Source organism: Heterodontus francisci, chromosome 9 (genome assembly GCF_036365525.1).
Source record: "Heterodontus francisci isolate sHetFra1 chromosome 9, sHetFra1.hap1, whole genome shotgun sequence".
Lineage (NCBI taxonomy): Eukaryota > Metazoa > Chordata > Chondrichthyes > Heterodontiformes > Heterodontidae > Heterodontus > Heterodontus francisci.
Genome location: NC_090379.1, coordinates 56,851,083 through 56,869,309, shown reverse-complemented (window position 1 = coordinate 56,869,309; position 18,227 = coordinate 56,851,083). Strand labels below are relative to the sequence as shown.

The 18,227-nt window shown below is 42.7% G+C and overlaps 1 protein-coding gene across 1 annotated transcript in view; it reads left to right on the top strand.

Moving 5' to 3' along the window:
• Positions 1 to 230: 230 nt before the first annotated feature.
• bmp4 (bone morphogenetic protein 4) overlaps positions 231 to 18,227 on the top strand; it is a 32,046-nt gene continuing 14,049 nt past the window's right edge. Inside the window, exon 1 of the mRNA XM_068039156.1 lies at positions 231 to 362. The gene's annotated coding sequence lies outside the window, so the exon portion shown is untranslated. The remainder of the gene's footprint in view (positions 363 to 18,227) is intronic.

Genomic DNA, 18,227 nt, shown 5'->3' with positions numbered 1-18,227 from the left:
TCTAAAAAAAAACAAAATTATTGTGCGTCACATAGTGAGGCACCTTAAACATTGAAAATGCTACTTCTGAAGCAAGCATGAGCAAATTTTCAAGACCTTTCAGCAAATATCAGTCCAGAATCTTAGAAACTGCCATCTTTTTCAAGATAACATCAATCAGAGTCAATCGGTTGCAGTCATTTCTCATATAACAAGTGCCATTACCAATATCCATGTCTTCTAATTTACAGGCACCATTTTACCATTGGACACAGCCCAAAGAATTCACCAAACAAATATTTGAATCTTTGAGCAAATCATCTGTAATGCGTAAAAATATCGAGTCGATTAATACTGAACAGGCAACACACAATGTGAGTAAGGTATGTGATGTACAAATACTGAGGACTGATCTTAATGATCACCTCTCCACTGTACTATAGGAAATGTTCAAAATGACTTTCAATAATTGTTAATTTACCAGCTTTATATGGTCAATCGTAACAGTCATCAGTGTCTTCCTCTCACTCCAAAAGCAGAATAGATTGCATCTCTTCAAGAAATCCACCAGTTCCCATTCACTTACAGCCAATTCAAACATTTTCAAAGTAGCCATCACACCAGTCGCCATTATTAAATATTGAATGGATAGGCAGAGATTAATGATGAACAGACAGAAACTTGCAACATAAAATATGTAAACTGTATAAAATTGGAATAAAAACAGAAAGGGCTGGATTTTACAGGCCCCCCCCCCCCCGATGTCGGGGGTCATGGCTGAGGAGCCTAGAAAATGTCTTTGGACCCCCATGCCATGGGCCACGACGCTGGGAAGGCCTGGCCCAACATTGCCGGTAGTGGTAAGGCCTCGTGGAGGCGCTCACCACCTCTCCCCTGGCTGCTCGGCGATGGGAGGCCAATTTAAATATCTAAATTTATTAAAATTAAAGAACTAAATACTCGCCCACTCGCGCTGTCTGTCCCGTTATGATGTTATACCCAGTGGTCGGCACTCATGCGCCTTCAGATCTCGTTTGGAGATCCGATCCGGGACATTTGTGGGGAGAAGAGAGCGGGTAAGTATTGCAGTAAAGGGGTTGGTGGGGAACGGGGTCAAACTAATAGATTGATGGAGGGGATGGTGGGAAGGGTTAAAGATGAAAGTTTGTGAACTTAATGGGGAGGAAAGGTCAGGTACACAAGGTAAGTATTTTGTGGGGGGAGAGGGCACGGAATGAAGTGAATGTTAATTGGGGGATGGGAGAGAGGGGCTAGAAACATTTATTTAATTTTTAAAATTTAGTTTACAATGCCATTATCTTTAAATATGTAAACAAAATGGTACCTTTAAAAATGGCGTCGGCGCCTGCACAATGGTGCCTGACGCCTTTGCCAGGGAAGGTTCACCCACCCTCGCCATGTCATCGGGGGGGATGGGGCAGTCTGTCCCGGCCGTGTAAATGAGCTGCCATGTTTAATATTGTAGGGTGCTGCAGAGTAAAGCCCGCGCATGCGGGCCGCCATTTTTTACGGCCACTGTCAACATAAAATTCAGCCCAAAGTGTTGAAAATACTCAGCAGGTCTGGTGGCATCTGTGGAGAGAGAAACAGAGTTAACGTTTCAGGTCTGTGACCTTTCATCAGAACCTGAAACATTGGCCGGAATTTACTGGGCTCCCAATGTTGGGATCGGTAGTGGAGGGGCCCGGAAGATCGTTCTGGCAGCGGTCTGCCACGGAGCCCGACACCGGGAGTGCTGGGCCTAATCTTCCCGATGACGGCGAGGCTCCGTGGTGGCCCCCCTGCTGCTGGGCCACGGATTAACATATTTAAATTAATGAAATAAATGCATTTAAATAAAATCAACAGTGACCTTAGCTTCGGGCCACGATCTTCTGAACGGCGGCCGGCACTCACGCGCCTTCACTTCAGGTGCCACCGTGGTGGGAAATAGGGGAACATATGATTTTTAATGCAGTGGGGCAGGTAGGGGCGTGTGTATAGGGGAGGGTGGAAAGAGGAGACCTCTGCACTTTGATCAGTTTGCAGGGGGGAAGGTCACGTGTTGAAGGTAAGTGTTTTGGGGGCAGAGAGGGCAAATGTTGAATTTAATTGTTATGGGGGGAAGGGGCGATAGAAGTATCAGCGGTACATTGGGGGGATAGCCCTTTAAAAATTTAAATGATCCGGCAGGACTGGCTGCCCTTTAAAAATGGAGCTAGCGCCTGCTCACAGGCAGCTCACACCATTGCTGGCATTGGAGAGCCCGCCCCCTCCACGTAATTGGGGCGGGTGGGGGGCCAACTGACTCATTATCCTGGGCCGCTGTGAGGAAGATCGCAATAACATGGCAGCATGTGGCCGCACGTGCGGGCCGCCATTTTTTTCGCCCGCTCCCAGCAGCGGGAGTAGAAAATCATTTCTTTCTCCACAGATGCTGCCAGACCTGCTGAATATTTCCAGCTCTTTCTGCTTTTATTTCAGGTTTCCAGCATCCACAGTATTTTGCTTTTATTTTAGTGTATACAATTGGAAATTGATTTCTACAAATATTCATTACCTTCATGAGCAAGGAACAAGCATTTACCTTCACAATTACTGGACATAAAATGTCAATTATTGAGCTGATTTCCCAAAAATCTTTTTAAATCTTTGTGTCCCTGAAAGTTTGAATCATCAATTACAAAATGGTACAAAACAGATGGGGGATATAACAATTTCCACAAACCTTTTGTAAACAGGAAAACTGAATTATTTCTTCAAAGACAACCCAACTCAATGGAAAATGTAATGGAAGACTAAACTTTTCCTAAATATTTCCCTTCCCCCCACCCCCACCCCCACCCCCACCCACTCCCTCACTGACTAACCCATGACATTCTAACACCATGAAAGTAAACACAAGACAAAGCAGGGTCATGAGGAAACAGACTCGGCAAATATAGTCCAATGTACTACATAATCTGTCCTTGAGATTTTTTGATTGTCATGAGAAATGCAGGTTTGGCAGGGAGCAGGCAACTTTTAAAGCTCAACGGCATACTAAGAGTTAAGTGGAATTGAAGAAATATGTGGAATGAACACATTTTCCACTGTGGCTGACATGAGCAATCTCTGCATCAATAATCCATAACAAACCAAATATATGGCATTGCAAAAGCCTTTATAAGGCTTCAAATTCCATAATTAAAAGATTGGAAAACCTTTCAATACAAGTGGTGAACAGGTATTCCTGGTGATGACAATGTATTCAGGAATGCCACAGGAAACACAGCATTCTAAGTCTCTTCAATGACAGTCAGTAATGAAGTAGACATTGTTCATTACCAGGAACCAACTTCATTACAGGGTCCTTAATCATATTGGCAACATTGTTTTGAGGTTTAATTAACTCCTTATTGTTGCAGCTATTAAGTTCAGAGAACACAACACCAATCAGATCTTCCAGCTTCTCATTTATCTAATAGATTTCATCAGGAACATGAATGAAATCATGTCCAAGCTCAAGGAATTCCATTTCTCTTCAGTGACAAAATTCCAAAGTTGCACTGCTTAGCTGCATTGCATCCTTGCCATTATTGAATTTCAAATTCATTGAAAGCTGCATGGCACAAAAACTAGCCCAATGACATAAATTAAGAGTAGAACAAACTATTTGTTGATGAGTTCCTTTTGGAATGACAGGAGGAATTTGGCAAAAGTCACCTCTAAATGGTATATCCTTCCTAACAAAGGAACATGTTTATGTTCTGCTGAAACTTGTTTCATTATGACATGCAAACTTTCATCAACAGCTTCAAAAATAGATCTGTTAGCCATACATACCTCATACCAAACAGTAAATTTCACAAGCTTGTTCAGTTTTGCTGCATTTAATCCGAATGGAAGGTTACTTGTTGAACTCGCATTTACAATCAGAGGTATATTGTGCAGTTTATCCCTAGCCATCAACAGAGCAGCAAATATTTGAGAGACCAGAGCAAGAGCAAGTTAACATTTAGCTGATATCGCAACAAGATCTAATTGGTACAGAAATGTTGTTCCAGGTCCACCAGGACTATCTACAAAATTAGGGGTCACAGTCTCAGAATACAGAGTTGGCCATTTAAGACTGAAGTGAGGAGAAATTTCTTCACTCAAAGGGTTGTGAAGCTTTCGAAGTCTGTACCCCAGAGAGCAGTGGATTCTCAGTTGTTGAGAGTATTCAAGACAGAGATCGATTAGTCTTTTTTGTCGCGAAAGGAAATGGGGATAGTGTGGGAAGGTGTAGCTGAACCATGATCTTATTGAATGGTGAAGCAGGGTCGATGGGTCGAATGGCCTATTCTTTCTATTCCTTATGTTCTTAAGTGATAATTCCTACTTCTGTAAACTTCACCAACAGCTTTGTGTACATCTACTGGTCTACCTTAAGCAAATGAACTCCTTGATAATCTAGTAAATTTATTTCTGTCATATAACAATTTTCACCAACAGAACATGGCAGATCAAAAAAACCTAATGATTCAACAGGTATCTCAGGAAAATCAGAAAGCCTCCACTCTTGACTTTCAAGATGTATTCAATATCCAGAAGAGCTTCATTTATGATCCACTCAGGCAACGGCAGTACAGGATTGTTTCCAAGCTATTGAACTTCAAACAGCAATTCCTCAAACAGGGTAACCTTTTAATCATCCTACAACTTAGGTGGGTCAACAGGTTTATGAAACAGAAGAACTGATAGCAAATGAAGGACTAATTGACAACCACTGTGCATTTTTCCAGCCCCTCTAAGGCAAGTGTCCCATTCTTTATTCTCTTCCAGCAAACCCATTTCTTGAACTACCTGCTTGAAACTGCAAATTGAATGTCATTAACCAGAAGCAAATGTTTAAAATTTGTAGCACCTGTAATGTGACTTGAAAGCATCTGAAGATAGTACCTCTCACCCTTTGATGCATAAATGAGAAACATACAACATATCATCATGGCCTCTCTTTCATGGATTCCAGGTCTTTGAAGCACTCCAAACATGGTATTTTGGAAAGTCCTGGTAAAGGATACAGTATGCTGCAGGATCAACAGTATTTCTTTGAAACCACAATGTCAAAGTAGTAAGATGCTTGCAATAAAGAACATGCTGTAAATTGATTCCTAAAGTAATCCATTTGCTGATGTAGTAGATAAATGGCAAACATATCAATACCGACATTGTGACAAAAACATTTTTGACGTTTTTGCTGCCACAATCATGCATCTGCCCTTCAAAAGGGCTTCAATTGTAGACATCTCTTGGAAGTGGTGCTCACTTGAACTATCATGTACAATATCATGAAGAACACGCACTAATGCTACAGCTTGAATCAATTACTGATTCAATGATGTGCAAGTTCATCAAAGGGTCTTCAACAATAGACATTTCAAGCAATTAGACATCATTGGAACTACCACCCACAACTTCATAATGACATTCTTGCCACCTTTTCTGCCTCAATCACTCAATCTATGGCACCCAAGTGCATCCAGAATAAACTTAACAGTGAATCACTGTCAGGACCATGGACATCATGACAAAGACACTAGCCATCTTTGCTGCCATAATCAGGCATCTATTCTATGTTTCCCAACACCACTCAAACATTCTTCAGCACTAGAAATTACTTCCAGTCAACATTCACTGGGACAATCAATCTTGCCATGATGATCTCACCCCTGCTCCGTGTACATAGGCAGCCAATTATCAACGTTGAAATTAAATCAAACTTGTTTCCCCAATAGGCAGTTCTTTTTGTGTACATGAATTTCCACAGGTCAAATGACCAAATTCTGACAGAATGTAAAAAGAATGAAAAATTCACAGGAAACTATAAGTGCACCTAAAATAAAACAAACAGTCCATCAGAACAAAAGAAAATATAACTACATACAACACCACACATACATCCAAAGAGTGAACATTTAACATATTTCTCTCTAAGCACCAAAATACACACAAAAACAAAACAATCTAATTTTTAATGGTGTTTCTGAAACAAAAGTCAACATTTACAACCGATCACAAAACACATAGCAGTCATTCACATGGTAAGATGGAAGTAAATGTATCATCACACACAAATATACATAACAGACAGAACACCAAATGCATTCACACACTAATGTGTACACTAACACAAATTAAATAACTAAAAACCATTGAAAGATATAAATTTAAAACATTCATACAAATAATCATGTAATAGCAAATTTGGCAGTCGATTTCAGTTGAGGATATCATAATGATTTTCACCCTTCATCCACAAGTGCTCTTTCCAGCAGGGTCACTGGATAGAAACACAAGTGAAAACTGTGCCTGATTTTTTTCCCCTCCTGAGCCAAGTACATTGAGATAATCCAATTCAGCACTGGCCACAAATCAAACCTGGAACCTACTCGGCACAGCTTATATGGTACCTGTACCACTAAATCATTTATTCATAGAGAGATACAGCACTGAAACAGGCCCTTCGGCCCAATGAGGCTGTACCAACCATCAACCACCCATTTATACTAATCCTACATTAATCCCATATTCCCACATCCCCACAATTCTCCTACCACCTACACTAGGGGCAATTTACAATGACCAATTTACCTATCAACCTGCAAGTCTTTGGCTGTAGGAGGAATCCAGAGCACCCAGCAGAAACCCACACAGTCACAGGGAGAACTTGCAAACTCCACACAGGCAGTACCTAGAACTGAACCCGGGTCGCTGGAGCTGTAAGGCTGCGGTGCTAACCACTGCGCCAGTGTGCCGCTATGGAAGCTCTTAGCACTCTTTGTGTGATGATAGTTATATTAATACCACTTATCAGTGAACTTTAATTGTGGTTTTATGAACATTTATTTTGTTACAAAAAGAGTTGAACGTGAACATTGTGCTCATGAACAGGAGAATCAATGTGATTTCATGAGTTTCTTCACAAAAATAGAAAACATCTATTGAGCATTAAGTATTTACCGGCTAAAATGCCAAAGAGATATGTAACTGTGATGTAATTGCTCTTGTAGCAAGAGGTATTGTTACCCTGGTGAAGATGTATTTCTTGTGAACCTTACATAACTGGTTGAAGCAGTTATTAAAGCCTCAAATAGTTGTGGAATTACCTCTGCTTCAAGAGATAATCTTTTACATCAGGAATCTAATCTCTGATAGCTTGACTCACCATTAGTAACAATAAAACCTCTTGAAGGAGAAGCATAATATGAACAGAAGCAAATTTTGAAGTAGGCAGAACAAGTTCAGCTTGTTTACTTTAGCAAGATGTTTCAGCACTTGTTATAGTTTTTTTTAAATTTGGTGCTTTGTAGTTAGTTTGGTTCTTTTGCTTAGACATTTAAATTCCTGCTGTATCTGATATCAAGAGCTGCAACTAATTTCTAAATAGGGGCTAAACTAGTTCTCCGGGATAGAGGCTTGCCCATCAGACACACACTTTGATGGCTCTGAATTACTCCTCCTGCTACAATGCACCCTTCAGACATTTTGTCCCCTAAGGAAATCAGGAGTTTTTAATGGAAATTGGAAGAGTAGGACTCTCTGTGTTTAAACAAAACTAGATGAGGAGTTTGACATCTTCTGTCTACAGGGTGCATCATATTTGTGTTTACAGAGGAAATTTAAAATTCGTAGTGGCTTTCAAAGTTCATTGTGTAACCCTGACCTTTTTAACCATGCATTTTTTCTGGGGGGTTTTTTGTCTTATGGATACAGGGAAATCTGCGCATAGCTAAGACATTCTTGTCGGAGATGTTAACTGTTTCTGAAGCTGCATAGGTTGGATCTGGAGAGCACCTAGGCACCAAAGCTTTTTGGAAATTCTCAGTTCACCAAAGGGCTAAAACTAAGAGATGATAGAAACAGAGCAGTGTAGTTTAAACTACTGTGACAGCATCATCCTGATTCATTTTGTTTAATGTGGAAATATTTGTCCAATTAGTGGCAAGTTATATTGTCCTAAAATAGCCTGCTAGTTTATGAGAATTCCACATGACTATCACAAATTTTACCACTATACTGTACCAATTGGCAAAAAAAGTGTTTGCAGTGAAAGCTTGAGTATAATTTATGTATCCATTTGTAGTTATGTGTTACTGATTACATATCGTAACAGACAAGCAATCGTATTTATCCTCTATTCATATCCATAACTATGAAAGAGTCATAGAGTCATTAGTATGGCACAGAAGGAGGCCATTGGCCCATCGAGTCCATACCAGCTCCCTATACAGCAATTCGGTCAGTTCCATTCCCTCACTCTATCCCTGTAGCCGTGCAAGTTAATTTCCTTCAACTGCCCATCCAATTTCTGTTTGAAATCATTGATTGTCCCCACTTCCACCACCCTCGTAGACAGCGGGTTCCAGGTTATTACCACTAACTGCGCAAAAAAGTTCTTCCTCACATTCCCCCCTGTATCTCTCACCCAAAACTTTAAATCTGTGTCCCCTAGTCCTTGTTAGATCAGCTAATGGGAACAGCTTTTCTTTATCTACCTTATCTAAATCTGTCACAATCTTGTACACCTCTCAAATCTCCCCTCAATATCCTTTGCTCCAAGGACAACAACTCCAGCTTCTCCAACCTAACCTTGTAGCTAAAATTCCTCATCCCTGGAACCATGCTGCTCAGTCTGCTCTGCATCCTCTCAAGGGTCTTCACATCCTTCCCAAAATGTGGTGACCAGAACTGGACACAATACTCTAGTTGTAGCCTAACCAGAGCTTCATAAAAGTCCAGCATATCTTCCCTGGCTTTGTACTCAATACCACTATTCATGAAGCACAAGATCCCATATGCTTTGCTAACTACTCCTCAGTATGTCCTGCTACCTTCAAAGATCTATGCACACGAATCCCCCAGGTCCCTCTGTCCCTGCTCACTCATTAGAACTGTGCCATTAAGTCTAAATTGCCTCTCCTATCCCTTCTGCCAAAATGCATAACTTGACACATCTCTATATTAACTTCCATCTGCCACTTGTCTGCTCAATCTGCTAGCTTATCTATGTCTTGTTGCAGTCGATTTGTATAAACCTCACTTTTGCCACACCTCCAAGTTTGACGTTATTGGCAAATTTTGAAATTTTATTCTGTATTCCAATATCCAAGTTATTTATATATATTAAAAAATCAGTGGCCCTCACACTGAACCTTGGAAAACACCACTGGCTATCATCCTCCAGTATGAAAAACAACTATTTACCATGACTCACTGTTTTCTGTGCTTAGCCAAATTTTTTATCCAAGCTGACATTGATCCTCCTATTCCGTGAGCCTCAATGCTCTTAACCAGCCTTTTATGTGGTACTTTGTCAAACACTTTCTTAAAATCCAGACAGATAACATCCATTGCATTTCCTTTATCAATCATCTCTGTTACTTCATCAAAAATTCAATTAGATTAGTCAAACACAATTTGCCTTTTGCAATTCCTTGCTGGCTGTACTTAATTAACTCAAACATCTCCAAGTGCCTATTATTTTTTTCCTGATTATTGTTTCTAAAACCTTACCCACCACTGATGTTAAACTGACCAGCCTGTAGTTCTGTAGTTGCCAGGAATGTCCTTACACCTTTTCTTCAATAAGGATGCCACATTTGTCACTCACCAATCCTCTGGCACCTCCCCCATATCTGGGAAGATTGAAAGATTATGGCAAGCCCTTCCACTATCTCCACTCCTACCTCCTTTTGCAACCTGGGATGCAAGCCATCCAGACCAGGCGACTTATCCACTCTAAGCATAGCCAGCCTTTTCAGTACATCCTGCCTATCAATTTTCACCCCATCCATTCCCTCTACCATCTCTGCTTCTACTGATATTTTATCAGCATCCTTTTCCTTAGTAAATACCAATACAAAGTACTCATTAGGTATTCTAGCCTTGCCCTGCGCCTCTAAGCATATATCACCCTCTTTGTCATTAATAGGAGCCACCCTGCCTCTTACTACCCTCTTGCTACTTACATGCCAGTAGAGGATTTTTGGGTTCCCTTTTCTGTTAACTGCCATTCTATTCTCATTATCTCTCTTTGCCAGTCTTATTTTCCTCTTCACGTCTCCTTTCAACTTATTTTCGGCCTTGTCCTTGCTTGAAGAATTCACATGCCATGCATCATACAGCCTCTTTTTTGTTTCATCATATTCTCTATCTCCCTTATCATCCTTTGGTCCCCTTACCATTTGCCCTTGTGGAATGTACCTAGCCTGTACCAGAAGTATGTCCTCCTTAAAGATCACCTACTGATCCGTTACAATTTTGCCTGTCAGTCCTTTTTACCCTGGCTCAATCCCTTCTCATCCGATTGAAGTTGGTCCTCTTCCAATATAGAAGTTCTATTTTAGATTGTTCTTTTCTTTTCTTCATTACTAGTTTAAGCCTTAGGATATGATGATCACTCTTACCCTATTGTTCCCCACAGACTCTTGGTCTACTTCGCCCACCTCATTCCCCAGCACCAGATCTAGAAATAATATAAAAGCAAAATACTGCGGATGCTGGAAATCTGAAATAAAAACGGAAAGTGCTGGAAATACTCAGCAGCTCTGGCAGCATCTGTGGAGAGAGAAACACAGTTAATGTTTCAGGAGAAAGGTCCATGGACCTGTAACGTTGGCTGGAATTTACGTCACCCCAGCGAGCCGGATGGTGGTGGGGGACGGGGGTGGGGGGGGGGCAGCGTAAAATAGAGTGGGAGGCTCTGGAAGGCCTTTCCAACTTGCTCCCGCCTCCACCCCACTTTACTCAATGGCCAGTTAAGGGCCTTCACCTGCCTCCACGGGGGTTTTACTCATGGCAAGTGGGTGTCCTGGAGCCAGGAAAGGCCACCCAGTGAAAGTTGAGGACCGCCCCCGCTTCCTCAACCACCCCCCAGGACCTAAGACACCCCCCCCCCCCTTCCCCCCAAATGACCACCCTTGCCTTGCCGGGGCCAGACCAATTACCCCCGGCGAGGCAACCCAAACTTACCTACACTCCTGGCTCCATGTCCTCGGCTGGGCTGCAGTCCCAGCAATGGCCACCGCTCCTGATGGCGCTGCTGGAACTAAGAGCTGCTGGCCCGATGATTGGCTGGCAGCTCAATGAGGTGGGACTTCCTCCCTCAAGCAGGTGGAAGTCCCGCCTCAGAACAATTAAATCCCGGGGACCCGTAAAATGCGGGACGGATCACCGGGCTCGGCGGAAGCAGGTTTGCCACCGACTTATGTCGGTGGCCAGCTCCCATCCGCCCGACATAAAATCCAGCCCGTTAACTCTGTTTCTCTCTCCACAGATGCTGCCAGATCTATTGAGTACTTCCACCACATCTAGCAATGCCTCCTTCCTAGTTGGAACGATATAATGGTCAAGGAAGTTCTCCTGAATACATTTCATAAATTCCTCCCCATCCTCTCCCTTTACTCTGACATTATCCCAATCGATATTTGGGTAATTAAAGTCCCCCAATATCACCACTCTATAGTTCTTGCACAACACTGTGATTTCCCTGCAGATTTGCTTCTCTGTCCCTCACTCACTATTTGGAGGCCGATAATACACCAAGGAGCGTGACCATACTTTTGCCTTTTGCTGCTCAATTCTAACCAAATGAATTCTGTTCTTGCTCTTTCAACAACATCCTCTCTTTCCAACTCTACAATATCTTTCTTAATCAGTACTGCCACCCCACCTCCCTTTTAGCCTTCCCTACCTTTTCCGCACACTTTGTATCCTTGAATATTAAGCACCAATATGAGATGGTTATTCAATAGCCATAATTTAAGTACATAATTAATGTAAAGGCTTACTATTAATGTTTTCTTTTTGTAAAGTATTGAAAAAACGCTTAGTGTAATTTGTTCATTGGAAAATGTTTTGATCAGCATGAAAAGTGTTAAGAGATTTAAGATAATTGTTTAAAATTCATGTCTCTATTTGGTTCTCCAAATTTCTAATTTCAAGTGATTTATATGTAAGTCTTCTGATGTTAGGGTTAAACCTAATAATTACCTGCAAAATATGAATTCCACAATTTGGTTAAATCCAATAAAACCCAGAAACCACAAGGTTAGCATCAGGTACATCTGATATCATGCATACAACCACCTTCCCCGTTTCACACAGGGAGCACTTTATCTTTTCCATACCAAAGGCCAATATTGATGTACAGTATCAGTTGCATCACATACAGATACCTGAATAAAATTTCATGAGTGAGGTGTTGCTGAAGAAGCAGCTAATGCATATTAACTCCTCCTGGCATTATACTTGAAAAAGGTTTATTTACTTTAATCTGTTGCCTGAAAAATTGTTTTGCAGATTTAAACTTGGAGCCAAATTTTCAATCCCTGTTAAGAGCAGGAATGGCAGTGAGCGTGATTTGAATATCACCTTCTCGGAGGTCAGCACTGGGTCCTGCTGCCTCCGGAACACGATGCTATTTTCAAAGTGTTGCCAACAGGGAGAGAATGGATCGGGTGCTCGCCTCCAATTAATTGCCTGTTGAGCTCATTGAAGAGCTCATTAACAGGCTTCTCAGTGTCAGCGAGCAATTTTTAAGGGCTGCGCATGGAGAAGAAGCTATGGGGGAACACGACAGGGTTGTGAAGACGTGAACAGTGTTGAGGGCCATGAGGAGGATAGGAAGGGCTGAAAAATCAATTCATAGGCTGCAAATAAAGTTCAGCTGCTTCAGATGTGACTCAGTGTGGATATTGCTGCCGCTGGAAGAGTTTAATGTCACAGTGGACAGTGGCAGGAAAGTGGAGAGGGAAGTGAGCCCACTGGCATCACTGTGGCAACTGGAAGGCCTGGTGAATATTCAAGGCCCAGTTGATGGAGGCCAGATGGGAACAGGCTACCTTAACATTGGACAGAGCAGCCAGGATGAGCTGCGGTAAATGCAACCTCCCGGATAGCAGGACGCCAAAGAAGCACAGTGGGTAGCTGCTGGGGGATAAGGCTTATATCCTCAGGAAGAGCCTCCTGATGCCTGTTTGAGACCCACAGACAGATGGAGAGAGGCACTATAACATGAGCTATCTCCTAACACAGACACTTATGGAACAGGCTTGAAGAGACTCTTCCATTGCCTTGACCAGTCTGGTGGTGCCCTCTGGTACAAGCCAGCCAGAGTGTCTCATTTTGTGGACATCTGCTTCATCCTGCACAACACGGCAATGCAAAGAAGCCTGGAGATGTATGAGGAGGAGGAGCAGGAATGCCATTCTAACTCAGAGGAGCACTGGAGGAGGAAGAAGAGGAGGAACAGGATGGGGAATGCTGGCTGGAATGACAGCAAGGCCAACGCTGATTCAACTGTGCTTCACCTGATCTCCACCTAACTCTTGCAGCTGAGAAGCCCACTACTAATCTTCCAACATACAGATCTATTACACCACTGAGATGCTAGACTGTGAGGTTCCATTGGCAGCCGTGAACATGCTTATGGAGCTTTCCTCCATTTACATATTTCCAACATTGAAAAGCTTGGGCACATCGCAGTCTCCATGCACCCGCCACCCGTGCCACAATGTGGCATTCCTCCTTTTGAGAGGACACATCAACAACACACATGTCTGAGTGATGATAAGAGATTTGTATAGTGAGGTATTAGAAAATAAAGACAAGTATGATCATTAGCACCCAGGTGACCCAGGAGATGAAATCAGCACTGTAGCGCCTTCCTGTCCTGTATACTTCGACAGGGTGCTCCCCTGCAGCAGAGGATGAGGTGAAGGCTGCCTGCTGCCTACTTTGTGCCAGTGGCTGAGATGCCTTTGGCTTCTGTCCTCCTATAGGGGTCCCTCCACAGGCTGCCACGCCTGCGTCATGGCAGGGGCTGCCCCTGTCACAGGGCCCTGGCACATAGATGGCTTCTGAGTCCTGAGAGGGGCAAGGGTCCCAATGGTGCTGCTGGTGCCCCTTGAAGAGTTGCCCCTTCGTATACTGCTGCTGGAAGCAGCTGTTGGATGGAACACAGCTGGCATCCAGTCCGATGACCTTTGTGCCTTCAGCAACACTGAACGGTCTATGCTGCAGAAAGTTTCACTCCTTCTGTGCATATCAGCTCACTGCTCCTGTACCCACTCAGAGTGGTGCTGCATTTCACTCTCCAAGAGGTTGCCCAATCTCTCTGCAGTAGTTCATGCAATTGAATCCCTGAGTTATGACAGAGCACAAGCGTAGCATGGACTCCTCCATTACCTGCCCTTAGCTCTACAAGGCCTCAGTGAACTCCAACAAATGGGAACTTATCTGCCTCTGGTTCTTGAGGAAGGTCCTTCTTGTTTGTGACACCCAGGGTGCAGCATCTTCTCCCAATGAAGCATCTCTGTGTCTGTCCTCCGTCCTCCAAGGGAGACAGCTGACTCTGCCTCACCCTCCTCCTCCTGCATGGTATGTGCTGCACCCAGCGCTCTACTTTCTACACTGATCTGTCGCCCAACCGAGGCGAGTGTATCTGTGCTGATGGAGGGTACCAAGCTATGATGGTGCAGTTTCCGTGGAATTCTCCCCAGCCATTGATGTCGGTGCCGAAATGAAGCATTGCCTTGGAAGCTTCTCTGCAACTGGCCCTGTGGGAGGCAGATGACAATAGTAATGAGAAGTGACTCTAATCAACAAGTGCCCCAGCACATCCAGTCCTTTATATGACAGTGGTCTTAGATCCAGAGTATGCATTGGTCATACCCTTCACCTATATATCCTTCACCTCAAGAAAGATCTATCCAATGACCCTGCTGTTCATGGCCTCCCATCTCGCCATCCCCCACCAAATGCTGCGATGGCACCCTGGTGATCTCCAGCACCACTTCCTCCACTGAAGGTACAGTGTGGAGCTGGGCCACTCCACCTCCCATTCTGGCCATCTCCCTTGCATTATGGGCTTTCTTCTGCTGCAGGGTCAGATGAGAAAGATCCATAAATATGCTTCCCACCCACCCACCCCACCCCCCCCATCTCTTCCGGCATGACATTTAAGTGAGCTTATGTCCCCCTCAGTGATGTCCCTATCTGGGCGTCTCTGTGCAGCTAGTGCACACGTAAACTGATAATGTGAGAGTGATGTATGGACTTGGTGTGAGGCCTTCTCGTGTTCATTCTAGTGCTTAGAGAGTTTGTGTCCATTCAACTGGCTGCCGCTGGCCACTCACCTTACCAGATCGTAATAAATTAGTAAACCTTTTCTTGCACTGCACCCTGATCCTTCTCTTGGGTTCCCAGCTTCTGACCTCCGTGGCCAGCTTAATTCACACTCTCCTGGTCTCATTGGGGAAATTCCTCCTACTTAAGGCTGGGTAGAACACCTCTCTCTTCTCAGATGCAGCATCAATTAGAAGATCCAAAGAGGCATCAGAATAGTGGGGTGCAGCCTGGGGACATGTTCCCATGTCCACACAGGCCCTCCAAGATCCCTGGTGACCCATTTGTATAGCCAGTGGCAAACCAAGTGATGGCTGCCGCTTACCTTTAAAGATTATGTTAAAGATTTAGTTCCCCGTTCCTGTCTCTGATTGGATACCGGATTCACTCCCAGGCCAATTACTTATTTTGCACTTAAAAATAGCATGTGTCAGGGGTCGGGATCTGGAAATGCCCCAGTCGTCGGTGTCCCGACCCAAGTACGAAAATCCGACCCTTGTTTTCTGATTGTAAACATTTATTTTTGACTCAATAAATCATGTGCTTAGAATTATACTGAAGTTACATTTGGCCCACATCCTTTTATGCCCTATTCAACCTAATCCTGAATTTCAACATAGTTTCAGCTTCAGTCAGTAACCTAGAAGTGAATTCCACAGCCTCACAATTCGCTGTATGAAGAAGTTTTGCTTGTTTTCTGTTCTAAACCTCTTGCAGTCAATTTTGTATCCACATCTTTTTTTTTTAATTCCTTCTTGGGATGTTAGCATCACTGACAAGGCCAGCATTTATTGCCCTGAGAAGGTGGTGGTTGACTGTCATTTTGAACTGCTGTAGTCCAATTCTTTGCACCTGTTTGATACAACGGAGTGGCTTGCTAGACTTTGAGTTGACTTCGGAGGTAGTTAAGCATATTAGTGTGGGACTGGAGTCACATAAGTCACACTGGGTAAGGGAGACAGGAATCCACCCCAAAAGGACATTAGGTTAACTAGTTGGATTTTTACAACAATGTGACAGTTTCATGGTCACTTTTATTGAAACCAGCTTTTTATTTCCAGACTTTTTTTTGAAGCAAATTTAAGTTCTCAAACATCCATGGTAGGAATTGAATTCATTTGATTGAATTCTGTGATTTTTAGCCCAAGCCATTGAATTACTAGTCTGGTAACCACTACTCTACCAAACTCATTAACTAATGGAAACATTCTGTTCCTCTCTACCCTGTCCCTTTCTTTCATAATTTAAAACAGTTCTATCATTTCATCCCATAATCTATACTGCTCTAATGAAAAAAGCCCTAATTTTTCAAGTCTGTAACTTGTATTTCTTCATACTGGGCAGAACCTTGGTGAATCTTATTAAGGTTTTACATAGGCTCATCATTACCTCTTGGCATTTATATTTTGTACTACTTGATAAAACCTAGAATTCTATCAGTACTTTTTAATTCCTTATCAGTCTGAGGTGTTACTTCTAATATACTGTAAGCCCATACTGGAGATATACCATCGCTTCCAGAGCATGGCGCCTACTCAGCATAATTACTGAGTTTTATTTTAACCAAAATGTATCATTTCACACTTACTGAGATTGAATTCACCTACCATTTTATTTGCCTGTAGTAATTTTCACATTTAGACCTGAGTTCAGGAGGTGCACTCAAAACTCAAAAGTCTTAATCGTGTTTCTGATGCAGCATAACAGGAAAATAATTTATATAACACCTATCATATCTAGAGGATGTCTGAAAGTGCTTCGCAGCCAATGAACTACTATTGATTGTGTTCATTAATGTTATACAGGCAAACAGAGCAGTCGATTTCCACACAAAATGCTCTTCAAGACCAGCAGACATTTCGAAGTGTTTTACAGCCAATGAAGTGAAATGAACAATTTATCTATTGTGGCGGTGTTGGTTAAGGGATAAATATTGGTTAAGAGACCAAGTGAACTCCACTGTTGTTCTTTGAACAGTGCCAGTGGGTTTTTGCATTCATCTGTTTTGCAGGCCAAAGAACGAGAGCGCAGCGAGATGGCAAGGAAGCTCTTCTGAATACATTTCAAAAATTCCTCCTCCTCCTTACCCTTTACTCTAACATTATCCCAATCAATATTTGTGTATTTAAAATCCCCCAATATCACCACTCTATAGTTCTTTCACATCTCTGTGATTTCTCTGCAGATTTGCTCCTCTATCTCTCACTCACTATTTGGAGGTCTATAGAATGCCCACAGTAACATGATCATACCCTTTTTGCTTCTCAATCAAAGTAACTAGATTCTGTCAGCAAGGATAAAGGAGCTAGGGGTTCTGAAAAAAAATAGCAAAAGGTGATGTCACAGGAAAGCAGGTAAGTAATTGGTTGGTAAGTATTTCTCTTTTTCTCTCTCTAAACATTAGTACAAATTTCAAGGTAGGAAATTCAAAATTTCAATCAGTGTAAATATAACAGTAAGTGAATTAATAAGGGCATTAGCACAAAGCATGTCTAGAGGCATTAACTAAAATTATTAGTTTAAATAACGGACTAAAAGAGGGAATAGAATTTTTATTTTAGATCATGGATGGGCAGCTGAGACCTGTTGTTTGCAATTCCTGTGCCCTGTGGGAACTTCAGGACCCTTCAGGTGTATTAGCAGACCGCATCTGTAGGAAGTGTCTCTAGCTGTTTGAGCTTGAGCTCAGGATTTCCAAGCTTGAGGGGCAGTTGGAGTCACTGCAGAGCATCAGGGAAGATGAGAGTTTCTTGGATTGTACATTCCAGGAGGTGGTCACCCCACAGATGCTGATTATTCAGGATGGTAGATGGGTGCCCATCCAGAAGAGTAGTAAGAGGCAGGAGTTGCAGGGGTCTTCAGGGTTGTGCCACTCTCAAACTGGTACACTTCTGGGAGTGAAAACATCTTGAAGGAGTGCAGTCTAAACCATAGCACCAATGGGCAATGGACTGCACAGCAGGGAACATCGAACAGTAGAAATGCAGTTGTTATAGGAGATTCCATAGTTGGGGGACACATAGGCATTTCGGTAATATTCATTGTGAGTTCCGCATGGTATGTTGCCTCCCTAGTGCCAGGTTAAAGGACATCATGAA